This window comes from Rousettus aegyptiacus, unplaced genomic scaffold (genome assembly GCF_014176215.1).
Source record: "Rousettus aegyptiacus isolate mRouAeg1 unplaced genomic scaffold, mRouAeg1.p scaffold_m13_p_4, whole genome shotgun sequence".
Taxonomy (NCBI): domain Eukaryota; kingdom Metazoa; phylum Chordata; class Mammalia; order Chiroptera; family Pteropodidae; genus Rousettus; species Rousettus aegyptiacus.
This window is the reverse complement of record NW_023416307.1, coordinates 36,397,242-36,418,970: the sequence shown is the minus strand read 5'-3', so window position 1 is coordinate 36,418,970 and position 21,729 is coordinate 36,397,242. Positions and strand designations below refer to the sequence as shown.

Below are 21,729 nucleotides of genomic sequence, written 5' to 3'. Positions count from 1 at the left end.
TTTTTTCCATACCTGTTGGCTATCTGTATGTCTTCTTTGGAAAAATTTCTATTCAAGTCTTTAGCTAATTTTAAAAATTAGATTATTAGGTTTTTCTTTTCTTTTCTTGCTGTTAAGTTGTAGGAGTTTCTTATATATTTTCAAGATTAATCTCTCATTAGATATATGGTTTGCAAATGTTTTCTTCCATTCCATAGGTTGCTTTTTCACTCTGTTGATTGTTTTTAGTGCTGTGAAGAAAACTTTTAGTTTGACATGGTACCAATTGTCTATTTTTGTTTTTGTTGCCTATACTTCTGGTTTCATATCTGTGAAATTATTTCTGGAATTCAAACCCAGGTTTAGCCAAACTGCAAGCATCATGGCCTTAATTACTGTGTGGTATTATCACCCATTCGAGGAGTGAATTGATAAAGGGAAAGTATTATACTTGTCAACAGGCATGAAGAGAGCTCAAGGAGGAAGAGACAGAGTGGCTCCATCATTTAGCAGAATATTTTTTGTATTCAAAAGTTGTGAGGTGGATTGGTTCAAAATCCAAGCTTTGGAGCCAAGCACACTTCCATCAAGTCTTTCCTTAACCCTCAGTTTCTTGATCTGTGAAGTAAGAATAAAAAGCAGTGTTATATACTTGTTATTAGAATTAAATCAAGCAATGTATATACAGTGCCTGTTAAACATTGTAACAATTTTTATTATATGTCTACATTTGCTCTAACTGAAAAAAAAAATAATAATGTCCTTTAGGGTAGAAGAGACGATTATCATGACTATAATGAACACTGCATTGCCTAAAAGAGATTATTAAAAATATTAAAAAGAGTTTGTTTAATTAAAGGTGATTCTTCCAATAAGCTCTTTTATTTTATGGTTTTAAACAACAAATACATTGGCAGTTAACAGTAGAGTAGTCTCTTCAAGCTTGCATGAATTCCAAACCAGATTTTCACTCTCCAAACTAATTGAAAACAAATTCTGGAAAATTACAAAGGCAAATAGAACTGAAAAATCTGTAAGTATTTAAGCAGGCTCTTACGGCCCTTAAGTAACATTAAAAAGTATCCCCAGAATAAATCAAAACAATATGATTGCTTGAGATTGCTGTATATATAGATATGGAATCAGTCTTGAAGGACTGGATGGGTAACAAGTATTTCTCTTTATATGTCTGCTGGCTCTGATCCTGGACATGCTCAGCTGGAACTGGTGTGTCTGCTGTGATGTCTAAGTGGACTACAGCTGGGCAACATCACTGTGCCTGAGCATGAGAAAGAATGATTGTCCCTCCCCCATCTCACTCCATCTGATATCTACTAATGAGGTCCAGAAGACTGACTTTGCACAGACCCATCCCTCTTGCAGAGAAAGGACATTTAGTGTGATGGTAAATTGCTTACACTCAAGGTAAATAGATAAAAAGAGATTAAATGTAAGCAATTGAACAAAAAAGCATACACATTACAGCATACCTCTTTTACAGGATTACTCTGATGAAATACCACCCCCCCCATTAGATATTTGCTAAGCAAACTTCCACTCATGTTAATTAACAAAATATATATCTGCAAGAATTAGATGGTGGTCCAATGCGTAACTTTCTATTAAGTAGTGAATTGTCTTTTCTTAACAGTGAAATTATGGTTTTTTTTTTAAACATTTGCTAAATCTGTATGTTTTTTGTTTAAATACAATGGAGCAATTCAGCAAGGTATTATAAGGTTTCATCTAGTGAGGATAAAAGCTAATGCTGCGGCTTAAAATTTCTCAAAGCTGTGTTTATCATCCTGCCTAAATTATGCAGGCAGTGCTTACAAACTATAAGGGCCTTTAGATCGTTAGATTGGAAACATTTTCAGATTTAGAAAAGCTTCATTGTTTGATTTGAATTTCACAGTTTAAAATAATTAAGGTGAAATCAGAACATAATCCTTAGTCTAAATTTTTTTCTCTCAGTGTAGGCTGAGGAATTTAATATAAAGATGCAATCTGAAAAACAAAACAAACAAAACAAACAAAAACTTTTTCCTTTTTCACTTAATTTCTAATAATAAATTTGCAAAATATAGAGCAGAATGTCATCTTTTATTGGGATACATTTTACTTCTTCAGAGACAATGCATTGTTGCGGGTTCGAAACAAGTCTGTGTAATGTTTGAAGACATTCCTCTATGAGGCTTTCTCTTCAGCAGTTCCAGAGCAGCTATCGCCCATCCATTGAAATAAACAAACAAATAAAACAAACAAAATAACTATTCCTCTTTGACTTGTGGTTTTACTTGTTATCTGTTTTGTCATTGCAATTCTAAAATAAGATAAGCTGAGAGAAAAAGTCCTCCTTGGATTTTATATTAAATGTTCATTCCTTAACTAACCTCGGTAGCTGTTTCTTTGAAACAAGACAGTCCTAAGATCATTTAAAATGTTATTAACTTAGCAGTTGTACAATGATGAATTTTTTCAGATTGCTCATAGATAGATCTCTTAAGACTGAAAGTGTACAGAAGTCAGAGCTTTGCTTCCTCAGCTATCAGTGCCTTCATTTCCACAAAGCATGATACTCTACAGCAAAATTATTGATAGTCAAATGAACTGCCATAGGTAATACATTATTTGGGCTGATGTAGACTTCGGGTGGTCACATTGGTTTGTGAAAAGCTGATATAAATATTTCCAAATAAAATACTTCTCAGAATATAAGCTTTGGTCTCTGTATTTTAACCACCACTAACCAAGCATAAATTCATTACAACTTGTGAAGTGAGATGTGGTTAATATTTTCCCACAAATGAAAATGAGTTTGAAAATTTGAGTACAGTCATAATTATGCTTAACTCTTTTAATGCAATTCCAAAATAAAGCAACCTCAGATTGTTATGTATACCTCTACTCTTGGCTCCAAAACAGCCGCTCATCACAAGAGAGGACCAAAAAACTATTCCATTCATCTGCTGCATCATGAATGCCTTTCAGGTCATTATTTTTATGATTAGACAACGTGAAGGCCATTTTACCTTGTAAGGACTACAAACATTTTGCCTTTTCAGGACAGTAAACAACAACTGGTACACATTCAAAGCTGTGGGAATATCTGTGAATCTAAGTTGTGATCAAGAAGTTCTGACTAGGAGAGAAAGAGAGGAGATAAAACAAATGGGCCTTTCTCATTTAAATTCCCAACTAAGTAAATACTACTACATTACCAGCTCTGAATAATTAACTTCTATCCACTGTGCCAAAAAATGATGCACTGTATTTGAAATGCATATTTTCAATAAACACTCCCTGAATGAAACCACCACAGAAATCGTGACAGCTGTCACTGCACTAAACTTTTACTTACTCAAATCATTTTCTGAAAACCATCATTAGAATCAAATTAAAATAAAGCTGAGGTTTTCTGAATAAAACTGTCAAAAAAAAGATAGAAGTTTTTACATTGACAGTAAAGCAAATGGTTTTTTCCACTCTGTTGAGGTTGCATAATAGTGCAGTATATCTGAATGACTTATGGTCCATTAATGACAGATTAATAGCTGGAGGAGGGGAGATCTTTCCAAGAATAGTTTTCAAATGAATGAAACTTCAGGCCCAGAGGCAATGGAAAATGCAAAGTGCGGGGAGCTGTGAGTGGAGGAGTCTTATAGGACCAGAATTTTACAATTCATTAAAATCACAGAAAATGACTGCATACGATCTGAAATGAATTTTTCATATTCAAAGGAAGAAGAGGTCATGGTTAATAGCAAGTCCTTAAAGATGACTGTAGGAGGCAGAGAACCAATGAGAATATATTTGCGCAGCATACCTAAAAGGAATAAGCCCTGCTAAGACAGAACTTGGTGAAAGACTCTACCTACATGGTCTTGTCTACCAGGATTCTGTTGATATAATGAAATACCAAACTCCATGCAACTAGACTAAGGTTGGGAAGGGCGAGAAGGGGTGCAATTGGTGTTAACAAAGCATTTTATGTATAAAAATAATATATTCAGAAAGACTAGTCCCATACTCTAAAATGAGAATTACAGCATATATATGCATTTCGATAAAATGATATAAAATAAATTTTAAAAAATAGAGCTGATAACTTTCTTCCTTTTTTGACTTTTTGTGTAGCCTAACTTTATTTTTTTAACAGAAGGTAACGAATGCTTCTATAGATGTTATAGAAAACTGGTAAAAAAAAAAAAATGAAGAAGAAAGTAAAAGTTATTTTCCAGTAATATTCATATTTAAATTTTAGTGCATTTCCTTCCATATGTAATATATTTGTTTATAATATATTTTTTTCAATAAAAGTGAAATCATGATGACTGTACATCATATTTTGTCATGACTATAAGAGCCATTTTAGCCTTGCTTTTGAAGTCAGTAATCTATTTTGAGATACATCCAGCAGCCTTCTTAATCTATTATGACCAAGGCATATTTATCTTTGTATCTGGCTTGCACTGAAGTTATGTGCTCAGTACTCATTAAAGATATTATCAGTTTTAGTGATAGTAGCATATATACTTTAAGTGCTTAAGTATGTGACTCTACCTAAAAGGTTGAAGCAACATAGAAATTATATATGACCTCAGAATCTAAAGACCCAACAATTACTGTCTTTACCTAGCTTCTGATGCCTAGTGGGGTTTCAGCTTGCATTAGTAAGAAGCTTTACTGTTCAATAAGAAAGAATTTTGACACAGGTCAAGCACAATGCTGGAACATGTCACCACTACCAACAACAAAAACTAATAACATCACTAAAAAAGAATTAGGCCACCTTGTAATGAAAAAATACAATGTATTAGATTAATTACAGTGATAGCAGAAATATAACAAAAATGATTAAAATAGTTTCCATCTGAATTAAATATTTTTCTTTAAGAGCAATTAGTTTTATTATAATAAATCTTTATACACTTATATTTCTCTAATTAAGAATAAAGGATAATAATAATAATAGAATATATCTCTGACAGGAAAAAAGTTGGAAATAATTTTTAACAAAATTTTACGTCTTATAGTATTGCTTAAGTATAAGTACCCAGGCATACAATGTCTTATTTAAACCAAGTCTTCAGGAAATAAAGAGGCAATTCTTTAAGCTCATTAGCTTAAATGTTTACTATAGTTTATTATTGTTGTAATAAATATTGTGACAATAATCTCTAATTCCACAGTCTCATCACAATAATATTTTTATTTCACCTTCCTGTTCATTTAAGATGCAAAATTTATATGAAATTGTGTTCATAGATAAATATAAATCTACTGATTCCATTAAAAATTTTTTATATTATGTGGTACATATTTAACTTTTTATTTTACTTAATCTTCAAATAAATAATTTTACATATTATTACATAAACTAGAAGCACCATAACTTACTTAATCATTCCTCAGTTTTGAAACACCGAGGTTGTTTAAAATGTTGTAATTTGTAATTTATTGATAAATTTTTTCCCAATCTCAGACTTTTAGCTTTTCTTTTTATTTGGTTTGTTAATGTGTGACTCTAGTAGGCTATATTGTTGCTTTTTTATGTTTAATAATTTATCTTAATATCTGAAGAGTTATTTTCTTTCTTAAGTCTAAATTTCTTTTACACCTGTAAAGGGTATTTTAATTAAGATTATTTCTATTATTTTTCCACATTTTCATCTTTACTTTTAATTTTTATTTTTCATGATATATACTTCCAGATTCTATCATCCATATTGGTCCTTTTGGCTTGCATTTTAATACTTTACTATATTTATTGTTTTAATATTATATTTCTAATTACTAAATTCAACAATGATCTGTCGTTCAGTTACTGTTTTCATTAGTGTTTGATCTTACTTAACATTTTTAAAAATTAGTTAAGATAGTTTATGCTGCAGTAACAAATATCAAAATCTCTATTGCTTAAAATAAAAAAAAAAAAAATTACTCCTTGCCACTGTTCATGACCATCTTGAGTTGATGGTGAGGTCATGCTCATTACAGCCACACAAGGACTCAGAGTGTTTGAATCAGTCAGCATTACAAACATTGCCAGTCCTGTGCTAAAGGATAACGTGAGCTTTGCAAGGTCCGTCATTGTCAGTTAATGCTCTAGCTCCAAAATAATGCATAATACTTCTGAGCAGAGTTTATTGGCTCAAACTTGTCTTATGGTTCCACCCAACTACAAAGGAGAAGAAACGTGGTCCTGAAAGATTTAGTAAACAGCACTAGTGATCACCACATCTCTCATCACACTTTATTGCCACAAGATAAGACATCTTCTATTTTCTAAAAATTTCCATTTTATGTAAAAAAAAATTACTTTCTAGCATAGAGTTTTGCTTTTTGTTTTGTGTCGCAAGTGTCTTGTATGTGTTTGTTTTTGTTGTGGATAGCTTTATACACTTTCTTTTTGCTCGTATTTCCATGTGATTAATTTGCTAATCTTTCAAAGGCAGACCAGATGGAGAATTGCTTTAAAGCATTGTTTTCGCAATCTGACTGTTTCTGGCTGAGTGAGCTTCTTTGATCTTGAGTTGGAAATTAGGCTTGTTTCCCCCTGAGGCTGTTCATTTTCCAATAGTTTATTTAATAACTCAGCGTCAGACTAAGTTTTGATGAAGAGTTAAGGTGTAGAGGAGATTTTTCTCCAACTCAAGTAGCTTATTTTATCATCTCATGTCCATCCCAGACCTAGAGTTAGCTCATACGGAGGTTTATTTATATCAACACAGGGGTTGAGATGTTGACATACAGAAAAACTTAACTTAGGGACTGAAGGTCTATTTAAGTGAGAGTTTCAGATGGTGGCAAAAAGAATTATTTGAATTTTGAATTGGAGACTGGTACAAATTATAATCACTTTCTATCACCAAGTCAGGTTATAGGAATTCCTTTTAATATCTATAAAATGTCTATACATTATACTTACTTCCAATAATGACTTTTATTTGGGCAATTCAAAGGATTTCTAATATTTAGAGAGAATTTTCCTCTTATTTAAATCAAATATATAACTGAAATAAATGAAATTTTAACTTTTTTTTTTTTTTTTTTTACTTCAAATAGCTTGAATGTTAATCGCACCTTGTCATTAGAAAGGGACTAAGGTATGATGTTAAAAGTTTGGGCTCCCGAGACATACAAACCTAGATCTCTTATTAAGGAGATATGTGACCTTCGGTGAGTAGCTTAAATGATTCTCAAACCTCATTTTGCTTTTTGCTTTTTTTCACCTGGAAGAAGTAGATAATAATAGTATCTAACCCATAGTATTGTTTGAAGCATTCATTTTAAGACATTTACCATAATTTTACCCATTAGTAACCTTGAGAAAATGACCAGTTTTGAGCTCAGAAGAAGAAAAATATAAGAACTTAGATAAAAAGATGGGAAAACACAGCATGCGTTCCAAGTTGATTGGGCCTTTGGATGTATGAGCTAGGGCTGCGGCACGCAGTTATGCAGGTTGTTCACTGCAGAAGGACGCCAGACCAAGAAAGCAAGTGAGGCTAAAAGCCAGCCCATGTTCTGCTTACATGGCCACGTTCCCTCCTCCGAGGAAGGAGCAAAGTTTTCTTTACATACTGTATTAGCTAGAAGTGACGCTGAGTAAGTAGGGATCATACAAAATTTGACTGTGACTCTAATTCTAAACAGGAAGTTGTAGAGTTCAGGAGGATACTCAGCATTATATATATCTGGATCATCTTTTTCCCTTAAATGAAAGACCTCTGAACCATTTTCGTTTGTTAGTTTTCAAAAACTCACAGAAAAAAAAAAATACTTATTTGTCCCCTGGTATATTCAAAATGTCTTGACATTTCAATGATTTTTCCTTTTTTTCCACTAAAGTTCCAATTTTTGTTCTGAGCCATCATTACAACAGTTTGTGGAAGGTAGGGTACCTCCCTACTCTTCATTTTGTTATTGGTTGTGCAGTATTTGCTTTTCCTGATAGGACTGCCTCAAAGATTAAAAGGGATTTTAATCATGATTTGATCTTGATGGTTTAGCTGAGATTCTTTGGTTGAATGACATTTTGCCTCAAATCGTAGCCCTTCTCCTTTCCTACTGAGTTCGTCTCCAAGTGGGAGTGGATTCAATTTGAAAAGAGAGCCATAATGAGAAGTAGAATTGTGCAACAAGATGTTGAAATCTGCCTCTAGGAACCATTCTAGATTACCACAAGTCTATACATATCCTTTCAGTCCTTTTTTCCATCTGCTAGGCTATAGGTTTTTCAAGAGCAAAGACCTTTAAACTTTTACATGTTCTCTAGAATATACAATATATACATAAGAGCTGTCAGAACAAGGCTTTATAGCTATAGAAAGAACAGAACATCATTCTGTCACTGCTTCTTCTAGTCCTCTTCATTCAACTTCTCTAATTTCTTTTATAAGGGAGATGGAAAGAAGAGTTTGTATCAGGCAATAGAAGATCATTTTATTGATCCATAAAATAAAACTGAGATTATCTCATCTACTTCATATAACAATTATAATTTATTAAATTTCGAATGTGGTCCAGGTGCTTTACATACATCATCTTTAATCCTTATAATAGCACTGTAAGGTAGCTATTTTTATCTCTGTTCTAATAGATAAGAACAACTTAATTAAGTTATTCGAATATAAGGAGCTAATAAAAAATAGAGTTAGGATAAATCCCAGTGCTATCTGACTCTGTAGTTTATGTTTATTTTTTCCCTTCTTTATTAGTGTCCCTGAAATTATTTTTTAAAAGAGACAATGTAATACATGCATATTTCTCATTGGATGCAATTCATACATTACAAAGTATATATCATAAATGTGGAAATCCCTTTTACATCACTTCCCTCACCCATATTCAATCCTAATAGCTTCCCCTGTAGAAAACACTTTCCATAATTTTTAAAATAAATTATATATATATATTCATATATACATACACATATATATTTCACATATATATTTAAATACATATCTAAATATTGTTCTATATATTATTTTTAATATGTATTTAAATTTAGAAATTTATTTTAAAAATTATCTTTCAATGCTAGTACATTCAAATCGACTTCTTTTCATACAAGTTCGATTATATTCAAATTTATACCTGATTTAACATTCCCTTTTCTTTTCACCCAGATCCTTGCAATGTAGTTAATCTGAATCCCTATTTTTCTTACAGTGCACTTAGACTAAAAAGAGTATTTGGAGGATGACATTTTTAATTTCAAAGAACTCTGATTTTTTTTTCCACACTAGTTTATCTTATTTTTAGGGATAAACAAAAATATTGGAAAATTTCCTTCTATTTGCTACATTAATGTGATTATGCGGGTGTCAGTTTTTCTGTTTGGTTAAATATGGTGCTTTTTCTCACAATGTGGATTTTCCTCAGATGTCTGCTTTTTCTTGGCTGACTTATTATGTTTTGGCCCATCCCCCATCATACCTCTGCAATGCACACTGCAGTCATTTTACAGCTGAGGGAACCAAGAACCAGAGAGAATAAATGACAGCCAAAGGCATGGAACTATGTAGTGCTAGAACTTGTAATAAATCCCATTTATTTGCTGACTCCCAGCCCAGTACACTTTCTGCAACAAAACACATTATTAATGGGAAGTCTTATGTAAATGCTTTAGCTTATTTGTAATCTATCCTCTTTTCCCTTCACATTTCATATCTTATTTCTAGTCACGTTTGTTTAGCTGAAAAAGTTTGACATGCTATGTGTCTTTGGCAGAGAACTCTGAGCAAAGCTCACTTATCCTTGTATTTTATTTGGAATAACTTCTTCTGGAAGAATCTAGTACTTGGATATGTTCAATAAATCTCAGTTAATAAAAAGTTAGAATGTTATGGAACCTTGGAAAAAAATCTAACCCAACACCATATTTTATAAATTCCTTTAACAACACGTATTGTGAATGCAGTTACTAAATTCTCATAAATGCTGATATATGTTAAAATATATTTGCATATAACATCTGGGAAATCTAAAGCCAAGAAAAAAATCTTATGTTAATGGTGACTTCAGGACTGGAACCCAAGTCTCGTGACTCAAAGTCCATACTGAATATCAAGTGACTTATTAGGATGATTCTGTACAGCCATATAATATAGGTTAGTCTGACCTCCTTACAGTATGTGTTAAGCTGCATTTATTATCTTTGTGACTCACAGAAAAAGATAGTACTAGTAGTGAAATGTATAATACATTTATACCTTTTAAAGCTTAAGATTTTTTTTCAGTTTGCTTTCAAATTTCTAATCACAGATAAATAGCAATATTTTAAGATAGCTCCAGTGGCATTGATTGATTTGCAGCTCTCACTTACTCGCTCTTCTTTCCTTTCACACAAAGATAATTCTTAAGGTCACATTATGTATTCCAGAATGTAGCATTTGTATTCAAGTTCAGTAAATTGTACTGTCAACATTTTGTGACCATCTCTGTTGATTCCTGCTGAATACTTGATGTTGCCTTATAATCCTTAACATACAAATGTGTTCATACGGGGCTGTTCAAGGTATCATTGGTCTAGATTTAAAGGTTAGAATATTAGTGCATTACCAGACACCTTGATCTTCTGATCAGGGGCAGCATTTACTGATCATGCATCTTCATTAGCACAGAGGACAAGTCAGTGTCATGGAAAGGGCAAACCCTGGGTTTGGACACTGTACTATTTTTGGCTTTCTCAGAGTCTCGGCTTATGCATCTTAAAAATGGGGCAATAATATCTCTCTGGGTTGTTTTAAGATTTAATTGAAATAATGCATGTGAAAATACCCTGGCACGTGTAAGGAGTTTAATAAAGTTAATTTATTTTCTAGTTTACTTAATGTTTGCTACTTTCAGAACTTTTCTTCCCCAATAACAGTAACAAGAGCCATACACAGTGCTCGTGCCCTTTGCCTGAAGACCAACTTTCTCTATTAGTATCTGAGCCTGGCAGATCAAAATCCTTCCTAAAATCTTCTAAGTGACTTCAAAATCCCTGTGTGCATTAGTCTGGATCACTTGAGTGTATCTTGCCCATTTAATTAAACCTGTTATTTCTGGAAACAAAAATGAAACATTTAAGAAGAAATGGCCGAGAGAAAGCATTGCTTTTCTAGTAGTGTGACATGTGAATAATTTAAGGAATCTTTTAAAGCTTTTCTTTATTTTAATTGGTTTCTGAATCCATTCATATTCAGAGTGTGCTTTTATTTTCTTCATCTACCATTGCCTTTTTCTACTCTCTCTGAGGATATCTGTTATCCTTTAAAAAAGGAACTAGACAGGAATTAACTTGCTTCTGACCATATCCATTTATCCACTTGAAGATCACCATGGCAAACTATGAAAAATGTACTAGTTTTGAAAAATGACAAAGCTCCCAGGATCTAAAAGGTGCTTATCTTCTCACAAGAATCTATTTGTTCTGTTATTCTTGGCAGCTAAGGCTGGATTCTTCAAAGGGAGATGCAGATTCTATTTTTCTTTATCTTTTCTACCCTGAAAATTACGTCTTGCATCTGTATTGGAAAGGTTTTGGATCAAAAGTCTTTCCCCATTTGCACTGCAAATAAAAAACACAACCCCATTGTAAATTGCGTTAACACCTCTTCAACAATCTAAACCTCACGAGGAAAGATATGCTGACTATTATGTGTGCATTATAAGCACTGCGCACAGGTGTGTTTATAAAGAGGCTGTGTATTTGATCTCCTCTTCCATTCCTTAGTCCTTCCCTAGGCATTATCGGCATGTAGAAAATGCAATCTGTCTAATCTGTTCCAACTGAGTTAAATCCATCAAATGTATTACACTTTGAATTTCAACTGGAACAGAACCAGTAATAGAAAGTTAGCAATTTATCTTTTCCATATTCTTGTGCTACTTTATTCATAGTCCAGGATGATGCCTTTGTTTCATTTGGACAGCTACAATGCCAAAGGCTGCTGCTCTTCAAGCTCATGGCTTCCCAGACTCCAGGAGACAGAGGCCAGTTTCCTCCAACAATTCTCTCATTGTGTTCCATTCCCATAGTGACTTACATCTCATGGAAACTTTCTATGTGGTTTGATATAGAAAAGAATGAGGAAATGAAGGGGCAATACTAGAGTGTTCACTTTAGAGCGTTTGGCTCTGTTACAAACATGGCCCTTTATTATCTGAGCAATCTCGTGTAACTAGGCTGGAGGTAAATGACGGTGTAAAGGTCTCAATACCAGGTTTTAACCACATCTTAACAAGTCCGGCATAGATGATCTATAATTAGAATATGGGTGTTTTATCATCCATTGCTATCAACTTTGGGATATCAGATGAAACTAGGAAAAGTCCCAGTAATGTTTTATAATGCATGTATAAATTTAATAACGTAAACTAAATATTAAATGATAAAATCTATAAAGGCTAAAACGCAAATAACGATTATAGACTTTGGTAGAAATTTTCATTGCAGCACAACCATGAAACTGACCCTAGAGTATCTTTCCCTTTTGCTTTTATTAAAAGTGCAATTTCACATAAAATCATGTGGTATTTCATCTCCGGTTTCCAGGGAGGCTCTGTGGAGAGTGCTGTTAACCAGTGTGGTCAGGCGAACCAGCAACTTCCCTGATTAGTTTCGCCTGCTGTGCAGGATAGACAAAACCTCAATTGCAGGACATTCTGGGAAGCTTGAGTGTCCATATTCCAACCGTGCTACCTAGAGAACTGTCGAATGTCTGTAAATATTTTGCAGTTCCTTAAGAAAAAGTGTTAGCCTTCTGAAAACCAACAGAATGTGATTGTTCCTGCATCTAGCCCTGATTTTTGATAGATTTGATTTGCTTGTTTGTTTTCAGTCATTTCATCTCTCTGATTAATCTCACATCCAATGAATCCAATTTTATCTCTTTGTGTGGTTTATGCTAAAGGGTACTTTTCTCCTAACATGTTATCTTCCTCCTAGGGTGTACAGAAAATCATTGATTATCCTCTATTGATTCATTCATGACCTTAGTTGGGACTAGAAAGGCAGACCATTGAATGGAAGAAATAAGCCTGAATATGTGGTAGGGATGGGGGAGGGCCCCCCATCTGTTACTTCTCACAATTTTCAGAGTTAATCATTCTTATTTTACTTTCTCTCTCCCATCTCTATCTTCCATTGCTAAAATGAAAAAAATAAAATAAAATAAAAAAGCTTGGTCATCGTTATATTAATTCCAAATTCTTTCCAATCGTCTTTGCCATTTTAACATGTTTTGTCCTATTTTGTCTCCCAGATGGTGGGTTTACATCTTCTGAGAAAAATGACTAGCAACTTCAGAGCCTTAAAATGTGCATCTACTAAACAAAGATATCTGTAAATATATTGTTTGTTTTGAACAAACCTTCTGTTCTAGTTCTATTTGATTAACAAGAATAATCAAACATCTAAATAAAAATTATTGTCTGTTACCACTGGAGAGTGTCCAACTAGTAACAGACAGCTTGGAAGGCTGGCAAAAGGCAAGAAGCATTGTGCTAGGGGACATCCAGGCCAGCATGGAGGGACCTGAATGCCATCTGCCCCTACCCTTTATGCTTGGATCCTTGTCTGATCATTTTAATCTCATTAGAGAAAGATTCTTAAAAAGCTAAAAGGTGGGATTTAACTGTGGCTTTCAATTTTTCAAACTACAGAAAGCCTCAGAATGAGAAGGCCAGCTTCTAGAAACACCTTGAATGACCTCCTCTCTCTTAGATACAGAGATGCTTCTAAATACTGCAATTCCCTCAAGGGTTAAGTACCCATTTTCTGTGTTTTATTTGTCCACACAATGAGACAAGTAGAAACCTTTTAAATTAGAATGTGTATGTTCCCTATGCATAGTGCTGGAAGTTATTTTGTGCTAATTGTTTGTTGCTTTAGAGCAAAGCAGGCCCACTGAGAAGCTGGCCTTTTTATAATGTTTGTAGAGCTGCATTTCCCAAGAAGCAAAGTTCAGCAGAAAAAAAGATCTGCAACGCTTTCTTCACAAAATAAGAAACATTTCTGACACCCTATTTAATGACAACATTCAACTGTTTCCTTTCCATCTTTATTTCCCCTCTAAGGTTCAGCTTATTGGCTCATTATGTGCCTGGAACATGAAAGATGACAAAGAGACGGAATTCTGGCTCAGCAGTTTCAGAACCCAGCCCCCACTTGCTCAGCCCTCGTCGCTGCCTCCCCCTGCTTTTCTTTCCTCTTCCCCCCAGCTCTCCCGCCTCCTGCTGCAGATTTCTTTCTGCTGCCTGGCAACCGCTCCACAGGCAATGTCACACAGGATTGCTTATTACAGCTTCAGAGAAATAAACAGGAGGGGAAAAAATTCTTGCTGTTACATTAGAAATGTTATGTACAAATGCACCAAAGCGAGGTAGTTCCAGGAGTGATATTATAGTAGAATTTTGCACCACGGTGCCTGGGTCTTCCCTTATACATGGGTAGAGAGAAGGGTGAGGGAGAAATTAAAAGAATTTTTAGAGAGCTTTTAGCTAGCAATGTAATAAATATATCTATTCCGTTGGCATAGATCTCAAATATAATTATTTCTGAGCTTTAAGGACGTTAGGAAGACACTTTATAGTTGTCATTTAAAAAAGTGCAATATGTATACGCAGAGCACAGTTCTATTGTTTCTCATTATAATTTTGACTCTTATAATGACTGTAGATGGTTTTAACAAGACTTAAAGGTATCTTATCTAATATCTGGGAAGCCAGTCAGGACCTATCTTTTCTTCAGTATAGTTTATTTGCTAATATAAGGTCTTTTGTTCTTGCAAACATTCACTTACTCATTGTTTCCAGCACTGACAATGATTGAGCACATTTTTTTGTATCCGGGACTGAATACAATGGTGAGCAAAAGAAACCTCTTGGCCCTCCCAGGGATCGCACTATCCCACGGAAGACCGACAAACAAATCACTACAATAAACTCTTTTAAAGGATAAAAGGGAAGAAAGGATGAAAAATAGAAAAGTCTGTTCCATTTTCCACTCAGGATTCTATGCCTCTCTGAGACAGAAATAGCTTTATATCAGGATTTCCTTTTGTGTCCTATCTATTTAGTCAGGCAAAGGAAGGAAGCAGCTTCTTCCTAATTCTGTTTCCCAATCATGATACCCAGATAGCATAAACGCTGTGTGAAGTACGTCTGATCCAGAAATCTGAACTCACCATTAACTTGATCTTTTCATGTTCTAGGTCCTTCTTCTTGTTGGCCTGAGTCATCAAAAGGTGCGAGACTGGCCTATTTGCTAGGGCAATTTAACTGTAAATTATAACTAAGATCTTGTCCTTCTCTAACTCCTCTTGCCCCAAAATCAGTCTTAAAGGCATGGCTTTCCCAAGTGCAAACCACAGCATTCAAATGTGTAGGGAATCCTTGGCATAGTGGGACGGTGTCATATCCTGAAAAAGTTAGACAGGGGTGGTATTGGGTTTCTAGAAGGGCTAATTATTGACAAGTAGGTCTCCAAGACATAGGTAATGAAAGTACAGAATCATCCATATAGTATTGGAATCAGTGACCGTCACCAAGAGATAATACTATCAGGAACCAAGAAAGAGTGTCAGGTAACTGAAGATCTATAGCTGGAGCTCTGGGCTAGGATCGGCTTTCAGGGAGTAGGATAAGATAGAAATGGAAGAAGCAGTCAGATGTGCAGGCTGGCAGACTGGTCAAACACTGACACAGCAGATGTAAGACCTCAGCCTGGTGCTCACATTGTAACCAAACCAGAATATTCACCTCCAGGACCAAGAGGTATAACCTCAGTACATTTGACTATGTATAACCCTTCCTCACACCTAGAATTCAAGTTTGGAAACTAGATGAGACTCCTTCTGGAGGGGGCTTCTGATGACCCTGGATTGTTGTGTAGGGCACATTCGGGCAAACAGCAGAGAGGGGAGGCAAGGCTAGACTGCGGCCAGTCCAAGGCATAGACTTTTATCAGACAGCCCTAGCTTTGAATCCTGGTTCTGATATTTAATGGTTATGTGACATTTCCCGTTCAGTTTTCTCATCTGTAAGCTTTCAATAAATGTCAGTAAAACTCTTTGATTAAAATTACTATTGCAATTCAAAGGACCGAAAACAGGTACTCATGAAACAATTTAATGAATATAAAAGCAAAACTAAGAAGCATCAAAATTTATGGAATTGGAAAATGGTAAGTGCTATTAATAAGATTAAGATGGCATACTTTCAAGAATTAAAATTGCAAAATATATGTCAAACTCAAAATATATTCTTTCTCTACTCCCTATGTAACTCCCAATTTACCTGTCACTTCACAATATATGCTTGCATGCTGCAAATATCCATAACCTTGTTCTATTGGCTAAAACTCTTGGTCAGCTCTCCCTCTGTGTGACTTGAAAATTAAGGATAGGGGAACAGCTTGCTGACCATAACAGAGGACTCTACTGTATATTGTTATAGCATATTTTCTCATGCACTCTCTGGAAGGTGCAAAACTCTTTATCTTCCCTTTATTGCCACCTGGACAAGTTTAACCTACCCTTTACTTTTAAATGAAGGTTACCTAGACAGTTTCTGAAGAACTCTAGTACCATTTAAAGAAAGTTTCTTCTCTCATACTGAGCTTCTTTTATTCTCCTCTTATTGTCTTCTTAGTTCTCTGGCTTATTTGACTATACCTCTGCTTTCCTGACTATGCTCTCCGCTTGGTCTTGCAATAGAATGTCAAGAAGTTTTCATTTTCAATTGACTCATCCCTTGCTTGGGTTTCCCCATAGTTGATAGATATCTCACATAACTGAGCTGTGGTCTTTAGGAACCCAACATTAGGCACCTCAGTGACAAAATCTGGTTCTCCATGAAAGCTAAATCAGACAGGTATGTTTTTATTTTTATCAAAGTTATGAAAAAAATTACAAAACCCACAGCCAAGTGTTTCTCAAAGCAGTTCAAGGAATAGTTGCATTGAGGTCATTGGGGTTTATTAACAAACGAAGCTTAGAACTAAAAACCAGATTTACCAGCTAGCTCCCCTAAGTGATTGTTATAAATATTAAAGTTTAAAGCTGAATGCCATAAACTTAAATATTTGGACACAAAACCCCACAAAAATCCTTTCGGATGAACAGAGACAATATAAATTCAATTTTTCAGTAATAGTTTTTGTTTGTTTGTTTGTTTTTTAAATCAGATCTATCCAGATTTTTAATAAGGATTTCTCTGTAAGAGTATAAATATATCCCTTTTTAGGTTAGTGGATCACTGATACAAAAACGAACAAACAAAACAAAACACATGATTCATTAAGAGCAACAAAATAAGTCACATAATGGATTAACTTATCTTATTTACCCTGGACTCTTGCCAGTTATCCATTTATTCAAAAAAGTATTATTAAGTGACTATGATACGTCATTGTTCCAGGTGTTAGAGACAAAGGCCATTTGTCTGAACAAGGCAGGCAAAGTTACTATCATCACTGAGGTTCCATTTTAGTGGAGAAGGCAGGCAATTGATACTTAAGTAAATATTTTCAGGCAGTAATAATGCCATGAAGAAAAGTAAAACAGCATGTGCATTTTTTTGAGAATAACTAAAGATGAAGAGGGTGAGGAAGTTTTAAAAGGGGAGGGAACAGGAAAACCTCTGAGGTGATATTTCAGTAAGGGTAATGCGAAAAAAGAGCTGTGTAGAGATCAGAGGAGAGAGTGTTCCAGGCAGAGAAAGTAGCGAGTATAAGGCCGTGAGGCAGGGATGGCCTTTGTGTGTTTGAAGAAAAGCCGGACTGGTTGCAGCAGTGGATGAGGGGAAAGTAGCAGGAGATGAGAGTAAGAAACCACACAGAGTTTTATAATTCATGGTCAGGAGGTTGTAATTTTTTTTTTTCTCATAATGGGAAACTATTTTAGAGTTTTGACCAGAAAGTTACATTATGTTACGACATTTATTTATTGAAATCACTCTGCTGTGTAAAGTGTAGACTATAGAGGGAAAATATTGTAAGTTAGAAACCAGCCAGGGGGTTATTTCAGTAGTCTATGGGAAGAGATGATGGTAGCCTGGGTGAGGGGCATATCGATGGAGACAGAAAGGGACGACTTTAGAATATATTTTAGAGGAAGAGATAGCAAGACTTGTACTACATATGGAAAACAAAGGGGGAAAAGGAATCGAGGATGCCCCATATGATATTGGCTTGACCAGTTGGTTGAATGATAGTGCATTCCATTAAAAAGATAAGTCTAGAGAAAGGGCACTTTGGAGAAAATATCAAGAGTTCTCGTTTTGTCATGATATGTTTGTAAAACCTCACAGATATCTGAGTCAAGATGTTAAGTTAGAAGTTGGGTATAATAATCTGGAGCTCAGAGTTCCAAACTGGACATAAAAACTTGAGAATCAGCAGTTTTAGATATGTAATACCATAGGAATGAGGAGCTCTCCCAAGTAGAAGAGAAGAGGATTGGATACTAAACCACTCTGACATTTAGAGGACTGAAAGAAGGAGGAGTCAGGGAAGGAGATTGAAAAGGAAAAGCCGGTGTGGTAGGAAGAAAATGCCTGTGGCTTCCTGGAAGCCAAGTGAATGTTTTAGGCCATGGGACTTATATCATGGTGTGTAGTGACAGGCATAGCTGTTTGGCGGCATAAAAGGAGGCTTGGTGCCAACTGGTGGAACATGAGTAACTTGTATTTATTTTGTATTATAATAAATGAAAGAGATGTGAAAGGTACAAGTGAACTCTCCCAAAGGACCTCTAAAATAGGGAAAGCAACTGTTGAAACACCCTAACAAACAGTAACATACAATGCCATTTTCCCTAGAGAACTGAGACACGTTCCAATGTTGGTGGATTTCTTTTTTCTTTCTTTTCTTTTCTCTTTTCTTTTCTTTTCTTTTCTTTTCTTTTCTTTAATTCTTGTCTTGTCTTGTCTTGTCTTTCCTTTTCTTTCCTTTTTTTTTTCTTTTTTCTTTTCTTTACTTCTCTTTGCAGCAAATCAACATCATCAAACAGCTTATTGAAAAGGGCAAAAGAATAACCTGATTAGACCTGCTAGGACTTCTTGGCATTTGGGAGAGGAAAGATTAAGGTTTAATAAGTGAGAGCTGATATTCTGAGATTTCCAGTAGGTTACACAGCTTTTGAAGCCACACAAAAAAGAGGAGGTGGCAGAGCAATAGGCATATTTCAAGCTGAGGTGAATTGTGCTTTTCTATGTGCTCACTAGCTCAGAGACTACAGAAATAATGAGACCTTATTAGACAAGAAAGAGAACTGCTGTTCCTGTTTACTATTTATTGAGTGCCCAAAATAAGAAGCACTTAGGACACTTACAAGCTGGGTGACATAGAAAGTCATGGAACTGATTCCACCTTTCATTTGTGGTCAGATTTTGTATGATTTCTTCTCCATGAGTTAAAACGACTAGAAAAACATATCTCATACACAGTGTTTTTATATCTGTAAAAACAAGTCTTTCTCACACATAGTATTGTCACTTTTATGATTAATTTTGACTTTTTGTTGACATTTAATTTAGTTCATTCGTGGTTTTTTTTTTTTTTTTTTTTTTTTTTTTTTTTTTTTTTTTTTTTTTTAATGCTAGCAGATTTGAAGTTAATCCCACAAAGGAGCTTAACTGCTGGCCAGACATTTTTCTGAAGGCTATATATTTTTTAATCTATCTACTGAGATTTTTAGGAAAGATTTTCTATGAGAGTATGAATATATCTATTTTAAGTTAGGAAAATCAGTACTAAAAATTCACTTCATAGGAAATGAAGTCATGAGAATAAGGAATAGTCTGTACTGACAGGTTGAAAGAACAGACCAAACTAAACTCTGCAGCTGTGTTAGATCATGTGTTTAGTAAAGTTGATCTCTTCCTTTTTCTAATTTATCCTCTTTACAATTCAAGATCCTTTACAGTGATATGCTCGTGTGAGATTAATCTACAATTTTGAAAGTTTTAGGAAAAGCGTGATTATCTTCGCTAATGGAAGGGAACAAAAGTGCAGTCAATCCCAAACAGTGACAAACTTCTTGAATCATGCCTAGTTGGCTTTAGGATGTGTTTTGTCCTTAAGTTTGGACATGGGTGTGTCTGATTTTCTGGAAATGTACTTCAAAGAGTATAACGAAATGAAACAGTGAAAACTTGAAAACTTGGCTTTCTTCAACCTGGGAAACTTTCCAGTTTTCCTATCCTAACCCTGTTCATTCAGGAAACAGACACGACCTTGCTCAAAGCTCTCTGAAAAAACAATAACAACAACAATAAAAAAAAACTGCACTGATCCTTTCTATTTCAAAAGGCTTTCTCACAGAGATATGAGTTCCCTTAAGGCCACAGAATAATTAAGCAGAGTGTTTGGTAATGCTTTTGCTGAGATGGTTGAGCAGACAGACACACAGATAGATATCAACCTATTAGCTGGATGGGGTCAAGGAGAAATTGCATTAAGGCAGACCAATTCCCCTCATGCAGCAAGCATTGTTTTGCAAAGCACTGTAGTATATGTAGTAAGCCCTTAAGCTCAAGTTTATACAGAAATTGTATCTTTTACTAATTCTGAAACCTTTAGAAAAATTCCTAATTTTCCTAGTCTTTTTATCTATAAAATAGTATTTCATGGATAAATAGTAATGTAAGGATTAAATGAGTGACTACTCGGTGCTTGGCTCCACATAGATGCATAGTAAATGATCACAATCACATTAGCTATTTTTAGTATCTATAAACTAAATATATAAGTGCCTCACACATAGAAATATCTTCCTTTTCACAAATATATCAGTTGCAATTGTGCTTAGTAAAATGCAATGTCAACTAAAAACATTACTAAATTTATGTATTCAGCAGGGAAATGTTGAACAACTATCATGTACTAGGTGTTCTTATCACCCATTCATTTATTTCTGTCGTTACGTATTTTCTCAATCAACTGGTCCTGAATGAAAAACTACCATTATATGAAAGCCCATGCAACTTATAACACCATAAGTTTTCTTGAATAACAACTATGTGTAATGCAAGAAACATAATTGGATTCTAAGTGGGGGTAGAGGAAAGAGAACTATAAAATTCAATTTTCACACAAATGAGGACATTTGAATGACTTACATAAGAAAAGCTATTAGATAATTATCATTACCTTTTTTAGTTGTGATAAAGGTATTATAGTTACATTGGACAATGTCCGTGTAACTTAGGAGATTCATGCTGAAATATTTAAGTAATATGTCATAGTGTCTGCAAATTACTTTTAAAGGATTCATAAAAATAAAAAGTTATGGAAAAATATTAACAATTTTTGCATCTAGGTGAGCGCTATAAATTGTAGTATTATCTTGACTATCTTTAGGTATGAAGATTTTCTTAATAAAATTTTTTTGGGGGAAAGAAAAAAAGACATGAGCCACATTCATTTTTTCAAAGTTCTATATGAACATAGAATAGTGTATTCCAAGCTACTCAGCTAAGAGGAGAAAACTAAGGCCTGATTGGTTAAGCAATCTACCCAAATAACCTGAGAAAATCAGAGCCTGATCACTTTCCAGCAGAGAACTTGGCTATTTACACTGCTCCTTTCCCCCTGGTCAACATTTCAGAGACGATGCCTTCAATCACAAGGGAGACAAAGTAAGACAGTGCAAATGGATCAATGGGAATCCATTCACACTAATGGAGAAACAAGTATCCTTCTGTGACGGGAGGGCAATAGTGTCATCTTCTTCTAATATAAAGGCCAGCAAA

General features: G+C 34.6%; 1 long non-coding RNA gene across 1 annotated transcript in view; it reads right to left on the bottom strand.

Moving 5' to 3' along the window:
- Window positions 1–207: 207 nt before the first annotated feature.
- The window catches only part of LOC107517538, a 77,187-nt gene continuing 55,665 nt past the window's right edge, over window positions 208–21,729 (bottom strand). Inside the window, exon 3 of the long non-coding RNA XR_001598543.2 lies at window positions 208–597. This is a non-coding gene — a long non-coding RNA (uncharacterized LOC107517538). The remainder of the gene's footprint in view (window positions 598–21,729) is intronic.